General features: G+C 32.5%; 1 protein-coding gene across 4 annotated transcripts in view; it reads right to left on the reverse strand.

Moving 5' to 3' along the window:
* LOC128231717 (neuromedin-K receptor-like) overlaps nucleotides 1-15,142 on the reverse strand; it is a 102,704-nt gene that overhangs the window by 70,345 nt on the left and 17,217 nt on the right. Inside the window, exon 1 of one of the 4 annotated variants that reach the window (XM_052944869.1) lies at nucleotides 5,530-5,546. The exons of the other annotated variants lie outside the window; for them this stretch is intronic. The gene's annotated coding sequence lies outside the window, so the exon portion shown is untranslated. Of the gene's footprint in view, nucleotides 1-5,529; nucleotides 5,547-15,142 lie in introns of those variants that run through there. 4 annotated transcript variants of the gene reach the window in all.

Raw genomic sequence — 15,142 nt, forward strand, 5'->3', positions numbered from 1 at the left:
CATTTTGTCTTCGTCGCTCGGGGAATAATTTGTTCATATTTAAAATTGTTTTTTCAATACTAAATTCCGTATCAAAAAGACTGGGTGATAAACTACTGACAATAGACACTCCTCCTTCCCCAGTTAAACACCTTTTTATTTGACAACGTTAAAATGTTGTTTAGAAGGGCAAACTGTAAGAAAAATAGTGTTTCAAACGGTAACCGCATCATATCTTTCAAATGGTTTCATAAGGTTTATATTTCGTCGTTTGTAGATGTAGTTGATATCGGACCCCTAGTCATAAAACTACTTAAGGTTTACCTTTAAGGTTTATTATCTAGCAGCTAATAAAACTGACCAATAGCTGGGATGTTTGAGTACGATTGATTCATGCCCAAAGCAAAGTAAATGGGCAAAAACCTGTTTAAAAACTCAAATAGCACTATGAAAGCAGGGACAAGCCCAGTAATCGAAATATCAAGAAGAAACCCTATTTAGGGGCACAGGCACACGCCCACAAACGTATAAACACCACAAGATACTTCCTTGATACAAATGTGCAAGTTAAATGCTGTCATTCTTGAATGCAGAATTAATCCAGGACTTTAGAAGTCCTGAATTTCCTTTCACAAATATGGCAAGGGTTATATGATCTAACAGACATTGCAATTTATCTACCGGCTCAACAATAGCAAAATCCGATTTAATCACAATGTCCACCTGGGAAATTGGTGGAGTTTTGAATTTTTGTATTGTTTCTTTAATAATGCATGCCGAGCATTTTATTTCAGCTATTATAGTAAAGTATATCTATTTATAACACAATATATGTATACAATACGACACTGCAAGCAAATTTTAAACGATATTCATATTTGATCATTCATTTTACTATTTGGAAACGTATGTCACTTGTGTGGAAATTCTTCCATTGTATAACGTACCCTATTGCAAATTTCTTAGTCTAAAGCTAAAATGATAATGCTGGCAACTGAACACATATAGAAAAGCCTATTTGAATCTACACACGATAACATCAAACAGCTGACAAAAAATCAATATAAAGATATCATAGAAACGACAATGCAAATGTAGTCAGTCTGTAGACAACGTAACAACTGAAGAGATTTTTTAGTCGGTGGAAAGTAAATAACCAAAAACAATCCTTTGCAAGTGTAATACACATTCAAAAAAAAAAACAATGCGATATAGTCAATCAAATTTTACAAGAGTAAATTACATCAAATCTTTTATTATTATTTGTTTTCATTATATAATTTGGTCTTTGCGATCAATGATTGTTTTGCATCTATGCCTCAACACAAATTATTCATGTTTTGTTTAGACCAAAACAAAATATTGAACTAATCCTGGCAATATGGGTTAAAACCATAATTATGATTAAATGATGAATAAAAAGATTTCCCTTTGGGGAAATGAAAGTTCTCATCTAATTGTCAAGCACTATTGATCAAGGAATATAAATTGATGAAGTGCAATTATATTAAATATCATTTCTATATAAATTTCATTGTCACGACTATGTTCAATCATTGAATCTTTATTATACTTGATTTGAATAAAAAGAGTATAAATGTTGTTAATCACTAGAATATGTTGATAAAATCTTCGAAATAAACAATATGAGGTGATTCTTCCAAAATATCCGCAATTTATAAAATTATGTATTGAATTAAAAATACAAACATTATAAATATAACCCAAGGCATAACGAAGGATAAATTATTGTCCTAAAATAAAATAAAATACTGTACAAAACGTTTTCTAGTGGTATATGTATTTTCACACAAGTCGTGGTCGTGGGCTCGAGCCCCACCAAGGTTTTCTTATTAATTAAAAAAAGACACAAGTGCAGGTTTCTTCTCAGAAAACGGTAACGGTGTGTTATCAAAGCACAGTCGTTTTAACAGTTTTGCCAAAACAATCAGTGTTTCAATTAATTATTTCAGTAATTGAAGTGATTCAAGCACATTTGAGTATGTTGATCAGCAAAATACACTTACTACAAAATTCATGTTTTCTGTTTTAAATTTAGTTAATTATAACATCAAATTTATCTTATTAATTGAACATTATTTATTTCACTAAAATGGTTCCAAAAAGCCCATTTATCTTGATTTGTTGGCACCCTGAAGTCATCAGTTTAAGTCTAGTAGATGTAGCTATAGCGCACACGTGGATTAATTAAAATTATGAATTTTAAAGATTACTGGCTTTACCAAAGCATATTGTTTATCTAAATAATTTGTATCTAATAAAATACCTATCGATATAAAGTATTCACTTAAGATACACGTTAAATACATAAATTATAACTGCTAAGATTTTATAGCCAAATTCATTCCAATCAATTAAAAATTGTTCAACTTAATGCAGAATGAGATTGAATGTCCTAACATCTTGGCTATGGATGATCCATTATGTTGCACTCCAAGGCGTAGTCCAATAAAAATCTTAAGATTTTTTTACCTGCTATCGATCTGGCAGATGCATCACTGATTTATAATGACAAGCGACCAGTCAAAAAAAAAAAAAAAAAAATTTATGAAATGAGAAGTTATTAAGAACGAAATTCATTATACGAATTTTAAAAAATCACAACGATGACAGTTTTTTTCATACCGATCATTTTTAATAAAGGATATTGGACACAATGAATTCGACTATTGTTCAATGTTAGTTTTATATATTTCCATATATGTATATATTTTTTCCATATATGTATATTTTTATTTATTTTATTTTCGTGGGGGGGGGAGGGTATTCTGCATCAATGAACAACCTTTATTTCATTAATTAAAACACGTTGTTGAACATTTTATACATATGTAAGGGTTATAGTTTTAAAGACATACACTCAATATTCATTAAACCTTTCATTTAACACATGTTTTCATACTCATCTGCGTACATACAAAAATAAGACAAATAATGAAAACATGATGTCGCGCATTTCTGTTTTCTTAAAAAAAAAAACATTGCGGAGGTAGTTTCCGGTAAACTAATAGCAGGATATACGTAGAATGATAAAACAGGAAAAGTATGACATTTAATTCCATTATCAATGTGATAAGATGTTGGCAATATATCAAAGCATGACTTTAATTTCCTACAAATTTTCATGCCAGTCTGATCTGGTGATAAAATAATCCAATGGAATTATATAATATGTAATAATTCATGAACAAAAAGCTCTAGGTTGGTCTATGAGTGACAGCTGAATACAAATTAATAATTCTGATATCAAATTACCAGTCCAATCAAAATGGCTTATTTTGTAACATATTTTTTTCACAACACTCCTAAACACTGCGGAAGTAGTTGTCTGTAAACCCATAGCAGAAAATAGGATAACAAGAAACGCCGCAATGCGGCGAAACCAGGTGTTCAATGATTGTCTGAAGACCTCTAGCCTTCGTTGGGAGATTCAGTTTTAACTGTTTTCTTTTGACACTAGAAGCCAAGATCGCAATCTCATCAAAGGTATCCATAAATTCCTTTTATGTACAAAGTTTAGTCGCAATAAATCAACCCTAACAAAATATATTCAGTACTCACCGTTTTTCTATTTTAGAAAAACTTACCTTGAACTTGACCCTTAAGTTCCACAAAGGCAATCCAATGAAAGGTCATTAACTCTTCCTATGTACTAAGTTTGGTCACTATATGTAAAACCTTACTAAAGTTATTTAATACCATAGGTAAGTTTGACGCCGCCTTCATTTCTATTTAAGTAACAGTGATCTTGACCTTGGTATCTACCGGCCCCAAAAAATCCCCTGGGAGTCATGTATTAACTCTTTTTACATACCAACTTTGGTCACAATGTGTCAACTAAATTTATTCAGTTTCAACCTTTTTTCTTTTTTTTACAACAATAACATTGACCTTGACATTACGGGCCCCAAAAGGCCTTCCTTAAGACTTATTCTTTACCAAGTATTGCAGTATGTCAACCGTCAGAATTCAGAAACAACATATTTTCTATTTTAAATAAAAGAGACATTGACATCGACCAAATGGACCGCAAACGCAATTCCATAAAAAATCTCCATACACTCTTCCTATATAACAGGTCTAGTAATAAAAATATCAAACCTAACTTAAATAATTCGATATCATAGGTAAGTTTGACGCTGCCCTCCCACCCGAGAAACAATGACGGGCGCCATTCTAATAACCAGGTAACTCTTTGTGAGAACCTGGTTAATAAAACAGAAATCATGTGAAATGTGGTTCCATGTTCAATACGATAATCTGTTGGCAATATATCAAGGTATGACTTAAATTTCCAACAAATTTCGTGTCGGTGAAACAAGGAATCTAAAGAAATTGCAAAAGATTAGATAGTCGTGACTACAAAGCAAAAAAACACATTTTATTGCACTTAAGTGGACTATGAGTAACAGATGAAAACAAATATGTACGTCTGGTACCACACTATATGTCCAATTTATAAAACTGTTTATGTCGGTGATGTTTTAAACACATTCATCAACAGGATTTATTGTGAAAGGCAATGGCGATATGAGCTGCATAACAGTTGATCTTAAGCACAAGCTATGGGATCCAGGACTTTAACAACGCCCAAATAACCTCGTGGAAGAGCGTTCGGGTGCAGACGATCAGGGTTTCAAACCCCGGCCGTGTCAAACCGAAAGACGTTAAACTATAGTACCAGTAGCTTCACTTATCGCATGTCGTTATTAAGAGTAGTTCTGAGAAATCGGTATATTCAGTACTGGTTCAACCCAATATTGTTGTATCCCGTGTATCGGTGCTTTAAATCGAGCACGTTTAAGTTTAAAGAGGTCTCTTTGCAACGAGAAAGGGTATCGCACCCGGAATCTTGCATCTGACTCTGTTCAAATCTTTTTATGTCTGGCTTAGACTGCGAATTCTTGTTTTTTCTACCTCGTGTCACTTATAGCATTTAAACACAAATGAAGTTGTGGTTGTTTCACGGCGGGCCTAGCCATAACGAAGCCAAAAGGCGCGGGCAGGCCTTGATAAACTCTAATTAACATCAAGGACATTACAAACTTCCCTTGTTTCCACTATCTTTACAATGTTACACATTTAAACAAACAGGTGTATGTTTTACTGTACCAACCTATGTTACATTTGTGTGTAGGTGCGTATTGCTACTATGGTAATCATAGTATTTCAGTTTGGCAGTTAAACTTCAAGTCAAACAATTCAAGGAATTGTTACACCTTTGACAGAAGCCAGAGATCAAAGACATTTCACCATGTGCTATAATGGAACAAAATGTTGGCAATTTGTCGTAACTGAACAAAAGTTTACCCATGACCAAAGTCAAAATGTCGAATTACAGCTAGGTTGTCACTAAGGATCTTTTAAATATGTAAGAGATAAAATTAATTGTCTTTTAACTGAGTTCAATTGTAATTATATAATACATTTGCTACACAGTAAATTAACACTTTATTTAGATGTTAACAATGTTATAAATCATGAACAGCACTATCATGACTTGCGGAATAAAACATGGTAATCGTATACCTGACATGAAGCTTTAACACTTGACAATCCTGAGTATCCAAACATTTGTTAACCAGTTCGTGTTTCGTTCACACGTTCCTCCTCATATGTCCATGGAATATTCTGCTTGTTAAATTTCATTAATTATTTTAATTTAAATCAATTACGCTATCTGTTTAGTATTATACTTTTTTAAACCTCAAACTATCATGTAACGACAAATAATCGTGCTACCTAACAATTGAACATGTTTCTTTCACATTTATTAACACTAATAAACATGCGTTTTCATTTTTACTTTTCATCTTCTGATAAGATTAAAAGGAATCTGGTGCAAACATGCGGTTTACGCTTGTATTTTTATGACAACTCCTCCAATTACGCACATAGTTAAATCATGATACAAACAACACTGTCATTTATTTTAAACAGACTAGTTAATAAATAAAAAATGGTCTGTTTGCTTTCACATCTGAAAATCAAAAATGTACTTTAACTACTATTACTGCTACTAGATTTTAGGGTATGTTAAACCTACAAGTCTTGAAATCTAAAACATAAAAAGAAATATCGGGTTATATAGTTGTCTTTACATTTTCCTAAAATAAATCATTGTTTCAATTTATAACTTATCTGGAACAATTATAGATAGATAGATAGATACGTTTTATTCCTCCAGTAACGGAGAGCATAACATATTTACAAGTATAATATAAAACATAGATATACAATTATTATGTACATAACAAACGTTAATTTACAAAAGTCATAACGTGCATACATGTAGCATGGTAACATGTTACACAAAAACGTCATGGATCACATAAGCCTAAAACATGTAAGCATAGCTCAAGCTTTCCTAGCTACAAGTAAGTTAATCAACGCTACTGCGCATGATTGTTTTCTTTAAAAATAAGATATGTTTAAATCGATGAGTAATACATTCAGTCCAATTCCATTATTAGTATCATTACATGATATCAATATATCAAAGCGTGACTCTAATTCTCTCACATATTTCATACACGTCTTGATCTGGTGACCATGAAGGAATTTACGGAATTGCAAAAGATTGATTAATCGTGACCAGAAATCTTTAAGTTGGCGTATGTGTGACAGTTGTATACAATTTCATAATTTTTATATCAAATTATAGGGAAACATATTGTGTCTACCTTTTCTAAAACGAATGTTTTATTTTAAAGATTGTTCCACACACTATCATCTTTCGTGTTCAATTTTCAACTTTGTTTTCAAGTTAACACTGGCTTAAGTTAAATTTCAAATTACACAAATGTTACCGTTAGAAAATTGTACTTCAAGATCCAATGAAAGGTCATGAACTCTTCCTATATACCAAAGTTGGTCACTATATGTAAAACCTTACTATAGTTTGATTTGATTACATAGGTAAGATGGACGCTGCCTTCATTTAAGTGACAGTGATCTTGTCCTTGACATCTAGCGGCCCAAAGCTTTCCCTTGAAAGTCCTGCATTAACTCTTCCTACATACCAAGTTTGGTCACAATATGTCAACCCAAACTAATTTATTCGGTTTCAATCGTTTTTCTTTTTTAAAAACAATTGCATTGACCTTGATCTTACGGGCCTCAAAAGCTCTTCCTGAAGTCTTCCTATATACCAAGTTTGGTCACAATATTTCAACCCTAATTAAACTTATAAAGCAACAATCATTTTTAATAATAGTGACCTTGAAATTGGGGCTCCAAACTCTATTCATGAAAGGTCTCCATAAACTCCTCCTATATTTAAGGATTAAAATTCGACATTTTGCATTACATAACCCAATGAAATGCAAAATGTGAAATTTTAATGCTTATATTCACATTTATTTAAATGTATATTTCTGCAAAAATAACTTGATGATTCAAGATCATTTTATCTTCTTTCTTTCTCTCGTTGTTCTCAATGGTGGGCAAATTCGAACAGCTACTGTAACCTAAATCTATAAAACAATGAATGGGCAGAAAAAAAATGTCCCTTAGTCATGGGTTTAATTTCTACATTTTCAAGGATAAGTACATTTTAACAACGTATTATAACTGTATTATAGCTAGAAAAATACAATTGGAGTAATGAAAAATTAACAATAACAAGAAAACAACAAAAAATATCGCCACCTACAAAGTTCTCATTATATCTTGCGATGATACGCGATACTAGCGTTTGTTATGGTCACGAGTTTTCATATTGGAGAGAAATTCCAGTTAATTTATTTGTTGAGCGTTGAAGGATCAGTTCGTGTATGAACCATGTTGGAATACGGTGTTGGACAAATCAGCAAGTGCATTGTCATTTCGTTGGAAGTTAACATCGGATAAAACGACAGTGGCGGTGGGTGGGGTAACGTGTTTAGCAATGGAAACTTTCGCGGAGGGAAAGCCATGGGACGCGAGAAGACTTAGTGTTGAACTGAGCTCTTTCATCTAGACGTTGCTGGGTGCACTACAATAGGTTAATGTTTCATTTCCTCGATTACATGTTTTGTCAGATGCTTTATTTTTACCAAATGTCAATTCAAAATTCCCCAATAAGTCGTCATCATTGTCATTTAATACTTCTTCAACTGTTCCATCAATCATTAAATCCAGATCTACATTAAAATCAATCAAATTATCGTTGCTCATTTTGTTTTAACTGCTTGACTGCAGATTTTAGTACAGGTTGCCAATATTTTTTCTACGATTTCATTGAAAAAAAATAGTCCCGTAGTAAATATGCCCCGCTCATTAGTATTTTTGCGCCCAATGACAGGACAGAAGTATCAAACAAATGCACGCGATTTTGATGGGAAATGCCATTGCACTTTATACACAAATAATGTGAAATTGATAAACAACAACCATCGTTAAGGAATGAAGTGTTAATGTAAATATACCAAGTTTGATCGCAATATGTCAACCTTAACCTAAGTATTTCTGAACCCACCATCTATTTCAAATAAAAGTGACATTGACATTGGCCCCAAACGTAATCTCATAAAAGATCTCCATACACTCTTCCTATATAACAAGTACAGTCAAAAAACTATATAACCTAACTTAAATTATTCGATATCATAGGTAAGTTTTACGCCGCCCTCCCGCCCGAGAAACAATAACGGACGCATTTCTTATAACCAGGTAATTCTTTGTAAGAACCTGGTTTATAAAACAGAAATCACGTGAAATGTGATTCCATCATCAATACGATAATCTGTTGGCAATATATCAAAGCATGACTTAAATTTCCAACAAATTTCATGCCAGTCTGATTCGGTGAAACAAGGAATCTAAAGGAATTGCAAATGATTAGATAGTCGTGACTACTAAGCGAAACACCCCATTTCTTTGCACTAAAATGGACTATGAGTAACAGATGAATAAAAATATATACATCCGATATAACACTGTCTGTCCAATTTATAAATCTCTTTATGTCGGTGATGTTTTTACCCACATTCATCAACAGGATTTAGTGTATACGGCAGTGGCGATATGAGCTGCACAACAGTTGATCTTAAGCACAAGTATGGGACCCAGGACTTTAGCAACGCCCAAATAACCTCGTGGAAGTGCGTTCGGGTGCAGAAGATCAGGGTTTCAAACAACGGCCGTGTCAAACCGAAAGACGTTAAACTATAGTACCAGTAGCTCCACTTACCGCATACCGTTATAAGAGTAGTACTGGGAAATCGATATATTCAGTACTGGTTCATCCCAATATTGTTGTATCCCGTGTATGGGTACTTTACACCGCGTACGTTTAAGAATCAAGAGATCTCTTCGCAAAGAGATCTTGCATCTTACTTTGTTTGTTAAAGTCTTTTTACGTCTATTTTTTTCTACTTCATGTCACTTTTGACATTTGAACACAATTGAAGTTGTGATTTTTTTTCACGGCTGGCCTAGCTATAATGGAGCCAATAGCCGCGGGCAGGCCTTGATAAACTCTGATAAACATCAAAGACAATTACAAACTTCCCTTGTTTCCCCTATCTTTACAATGTAACACATTTGAAAAAAACACGTGTATATTCTAATGTAAAAATCCATGTTACACGTGCGTGTATGTGCGTATTGCTACTATGATAATCACAGTATTTCAGTTTGGCAGTTAAACTTCAAGTCAAACAAGGAGTTGTTACATCCATAACAGAAGTCACAGATCAAGGACATTTCACCCTGTGCTATAATGGAACAATAAAATTGGCAATTTGTCGTAACTGAAAATTTATGCGAAAAGCTACGGAAATAAGCTCAATTACAAAAGTTTAAACATAAACCCGATTTAATGGCACTGGGTAAAGGCCAAAGACATAGAACATAAAATCACAAACAAGAAACATGGAAGAACAGCACAAAACTCCACAAACAGCACAGTGCATACATACTATATATAAAAAACTAGGTATATTTATCAAGGATTGTTAGGTACCGCCTTGGAACGGTCAGTGAAATGTAAATTTACTGGGGTTTAAACCAGTTTGTGTGCACAACCTCACTCTTGAACAAAGGTACACCCTTGACCAAAGTCAAAATGTCAAATTACAGCTCTTTTGTCACTAAGGAACATTTAAATATGTAAAAGATCAAATGAATTGTCTTTTAACTGAGTTTAAATGAAATTATATAACACGTTTGCAACGCAGAAAATTAACACTTTATTTAGATGTAAACAATGTAATATATCATGAACATCACTATCATGACTTGCGGAATAAAACATGGTAATCGTTTACCTGACATGAAGCTTTAACACTTGACAATCCTGAGTATCCAAACATGTGTTAACCAGTTCGTGTCTCGTTCACACGTTCCTCCTCATATGTCCATGGAATATTCTGCTTGTTAAATTTCATTAATTATTTTATTTTAATTCAATTACGTTATTTGTTTAGTATTGCAATCGTTCAAACCACAACTTATCATGTAACGCCACATAATCGTGTTAACGAACAACTGGACATGTTTCTTTCACATATATTAACACTAATGAACATGCGTTTTCATTTTTCCTTTCCTTCCTCTGATAAGATTAAAAGGAATCTGATGCAAACATGGGGTATACGCTTGTATTTGTATGATAACTCCTTCAATTACGTACATAGTTAACTCATGATACAAACAACACTGCCATTTATTTCAAACAGACAGGTTAATTAATAAAAAGGTCTGTTTGCGTTCCCGTCTGAATAACAAAATTATTCTATAATTACTATTACTTTTTCTAGATTTTAGTGTATGTTAAACCTACAATGTTTGAAATCTAAAACATAAAGTTTTTCTCGGGTTATATAGCTGTCATTTTACTAAAATAAATCACGGTTTCAATTAATTACCTTTTTGGAACAATTATTGCAAACCCCAGCACCTACTACATTGATTCAATAAATATTTTATCATTTTTATCAAGTATTTCAGACTAAATGATAGGTATACTTTTAAAATGTTAATTTATTTCAGCATTGTTTTCACATTATGGGATGTAAAGTTGTAAATGTGATTGTTTCTTATTCATTATTTTTTCACCTACAAAAGTCTCAGAAACGAGCCCCATCTTTAATGCTTTATAAAAGGATCAGGCCGAGCACATTTGTTTAGATTTGAAAAAAATGTTGTATAGAATTATATTTTAAAGAGAGATATTGTATAAACCTATATTTTAAAGAGAGATCTTAAAAGGAATAGTATCTGAAATATTTAAGAAAAAAATGTTTTTTGTTTTTGTTTTTATAATTAGCTTTTAAAAAGGTTTTAAATTAATTAAATAAGGAAAACTGAAGCGTGTAACGATTAGGCATTTCCGAGAACATGGACCTGGTTTCTAACAAAGACTCGGACATAAATTATATGAGCTTATTCCGCTGTCTTCAAAAGTACAGTACATTTCATCATAAGTGTAAACTTCCTTTGGTTTGACCAGTATTTATTTCAGAAAGTCACACATAAATCATGTGCATTACAACTGATAAATAACGAAAATAATAACATCAAGTGAATTCAAAAGTAATGAGGAACAAAGCTAACAATACATTTACTTTAGAACTGGGGTCAGAGAGTGTATTTTACCCACGTGAAATATATGAAAATATATCCTAGTAATGGCCCCAGTAAAGGTTCACACAGAGCAAAACCACAAAATTAGGAACGGAACCCATCCTGAAAATTTGATAGTGTTCTGTGAAATAACATCACGAATATTTAACTGATTCAGCATCTGTTTAAAGCTCACCCGGGTTCATTAATAAGAAGTGTTAAACCTGATATCGCCCATACCTTTTATCCGTTTTCTTACATAATAATCAACAATGCGGAGAACGTTGTCTGTTAACCAATCCAAGAACGGTTAAAGCGTGATAAACATACAGTTTCCAACAACACCGATGGGTAAATGGAATCACGACAATGTAATATTGCCAGAAAGCTCTCGGGTGATCTCTGAGTGACAGTTGAATACAAATTCACATGTTGTTATATCCAACTAGCATTATTATTATTCTACGTTACCTTAGACGAGTGAATTGTTACTCATGATGTCATCACCACCTTAGGGATCCAAAGATCCGTTCCAATAAAGGATCTAAGTCGTAATTTTAACGATATTAAATGATAATGACCATCGCAAATGGCAAGAATATATCATTTTTCTCACGTGTGAATTTTATCGTTAATAGAAAATATATTTAGCTATAAAACTTAAAACAAATGTGACCCTTAGAGAAAATCACGTAACGACTAAGAGCTGTATTGAAACTGGCCCCATTACCTACGGTGCCTTTGTCCTCTATTTTTAGAGTTTGTCCGTTCCTTTCGTTGATATCAGACGCGTTCCATTTGATAGTAGTACCTCAGCTCAAACAATGCTATTGTTATAGTTTTAACAATGACAAAATCCAAGGTCAAGGACATGCCAACATGTGCAATAACGTAACCATATCTCTAAGGTTCGAAGGTCGTATTACCGTTTTTGTTACTACATGTTTTCACCACCTTTTTAATCTCCAATTTAGTCACCATTAAAACCAAAATAAATTTAAAATTATTAACATGTCTGATACCTTCCACCACAACATGGTTTATAAAATTACATGATTCCCCAGATTCGTCTAGCTGTGCGTGCCTCATTTACAGGTTTAAAAAATAATAACAGAAAATCTGACCTGCAAGTACCAGTTGACAGTTGATCAGATTGTCTCATTTGTTGTCAGTTAGTGAAAAACAAATGTTACAAAATACCACATAGTATACACATAGTGAAGGAAATTTTAATTAAAGTGGAATTATTGTCATAAAACATTCATTTCACTTAATTTAATGTCGATTTTTTTTACCTGCTTTCAGAAACATCTTGAATATTCAAGGACATCAAACCTGTGGTGTATGTGCCCCCTTCCAATGTCCATAAAAATGCCTGATTTTTATTACATTTATTATTTACTATGTTATTTATTGAAACCATAAAATGTCATGAAACAATGTATCAACTTGTTATCATTTAAACTTGTTTCATTTACATTTTATTAACGCAACTACAAACATGCGCTTTCATTTTGTCTTTCCTACTTTTAATAAGATAAAACAGAATTGTATGCAAACGTGGAGTGTACTTTACATAAAGCTTTTAACATAATACTTTCTCATTTCCGCTCTTAAAATCGCTTGCTCTAAACAAACACACTGTCATTTATAAATAAACGAACTGTTTAATTAATAATTGTGTTTTTGGTTTCTCTTTTTTATAATCGACACACGGGCACTTTTACAATACACCAACCTTAACAGACACAATATGTCATATTTGTGTTTCAGAAAATTATTTGATTGCCCTTTTATATGTTATTAAGACAATGAAGGAAATCAATTGTACACATTACCATACATGCACTTATAAGAACAAGCATTCTTCATTTGGTAATTATCATTTAGACTGGATTTTAGCAAATACATTTAACACTGTGTGCTAATAAACTAAATTCTAGAACATTTATATTGATTTTCTTATTCTATCATTAAGCCTTAAATCAATATTCACACCGAAGAATCGTATAATTTACTGCATATTTACCTAATTTACCCATTTAAATCTACTATATCCTTTTATTTTATGGCAAACACATACGTTCTTTGTAATAAAACATAAGAATACATTCGCAATATAAACTCATTGTAACACTCGTTGTAAGGCTGGAAGAACCAGTATAAATTGCATTGATAATTGTACAGAAATGTAAAGTAGCTCTGAAGATTGAAAGTATTCGATTACCTTGTTGATTAAAACAATGAATTACTGTTATCCTTTAACGGTTAAGGGCAATATGGACGTTCGTTTACCAAGCAATAAAATGTTGTATTTTATTGTGCGTTCATACATTATCATTCAATTGGAAACCCAAGATCGTCTTTATCGAAAGCTCCTAGTTTTGTTGCCACAACTATAGACCATATGATCACTAACAACATTGAATTATTCCTTGCTGAAATTCTTTCCAGCTTCTGCAACTGTGCCCCTCATTGTACACAATACTTGTTGAAAACAGTTGGTAGCCCATATAAAAAACACAATTATTATAGTAATCATGTTCTATTTTCGTAAAACCTTGATTCTCTCTGGAATTACTACAAGGAGGTGTGTTTGTAATAAAAACAACACCTGAGTCTAAAATGAGGAAAATATTAAAAAAAGCATCTTAACATTGATTACAAGGTATTAAACCTGACGCTTTGAACTTCACAGCATTAAAACAAGTTGTTTATGATAACTTTTAATCATGCTAATTTAAGGAGCTGTGTACCTTGTTATTATTGAGATCAGATTACAAAGTGTTAAAAACGTAATTACGAGAAGCCCCGGTTAAGAGTGTCATTAGTGCTGGATCAATTCCATACTGAAGAACATTCATGTTTTAGAGGCTGTGAGGACTATCTATAAACAATGCATTGCTATTGTTATAATTTGCATGTGAATATCTAAAACAGTTATCTATCAAGCACGTAGCAACCGTTAACACAAGAAGCAAAAGGAGAACTATTTAAAAACAAGCAACAAAAACAAGAGGTAATGAATAATGTTGAACCATTGACCTAGTTTTTATAGTATATATGTATAGTGTTTGTTGTGGAGTTTTTATGCTGTTGTTTCATGTTTCTGCTTTGTGAGTGTTTTTTTTTGTGTTCTTTGTATTTGGCATTGACCAAGTGCCATTATACGGGGTCCCATAATCTGTAAAACTTCTTCCAGCCAAATCCTTATATTGACTATTTTGTATGCCACTGCATATGATTGCTTTCTTAAAAAAATAATATATGTTAAAACCAAGGAGAATTAAATAAATTCCAATTCCATTATCAATATCATAACATGATAGCAATATATCAAAACGTGACTCTAACTTTCTAACAGATTTCTTACAAGTCTTGATCTGATGAACAAGAAAGAATTTATGGAATTGCAAAAGCTGTGATTAATCGTGACCAGAAATCTTGAAGTTGGCGTTTGAGTGGCAGGTGTATACAATTTCATAATTTTTATAACAAATAATACTGAAGCATTATTTGTCTACCTTATCTAAAACGAATGTCTTATTTGAAGATTTTTCCACACACTATCATCTTTCGTGTTCAATTTTCAATT

Source organism: Mya arenaria, chromosome 1, assembly GCF_026914265.1.
Source record: "Mya arenaria isolate MELC-2E11 chromosome 1, ASM2691426v1".
Taxonomy (NCBI): Eukaryota; Metazoa; Mollusca; class Bivalvia; order Myida; family Myidae; genus Mya; species Mya arenaria.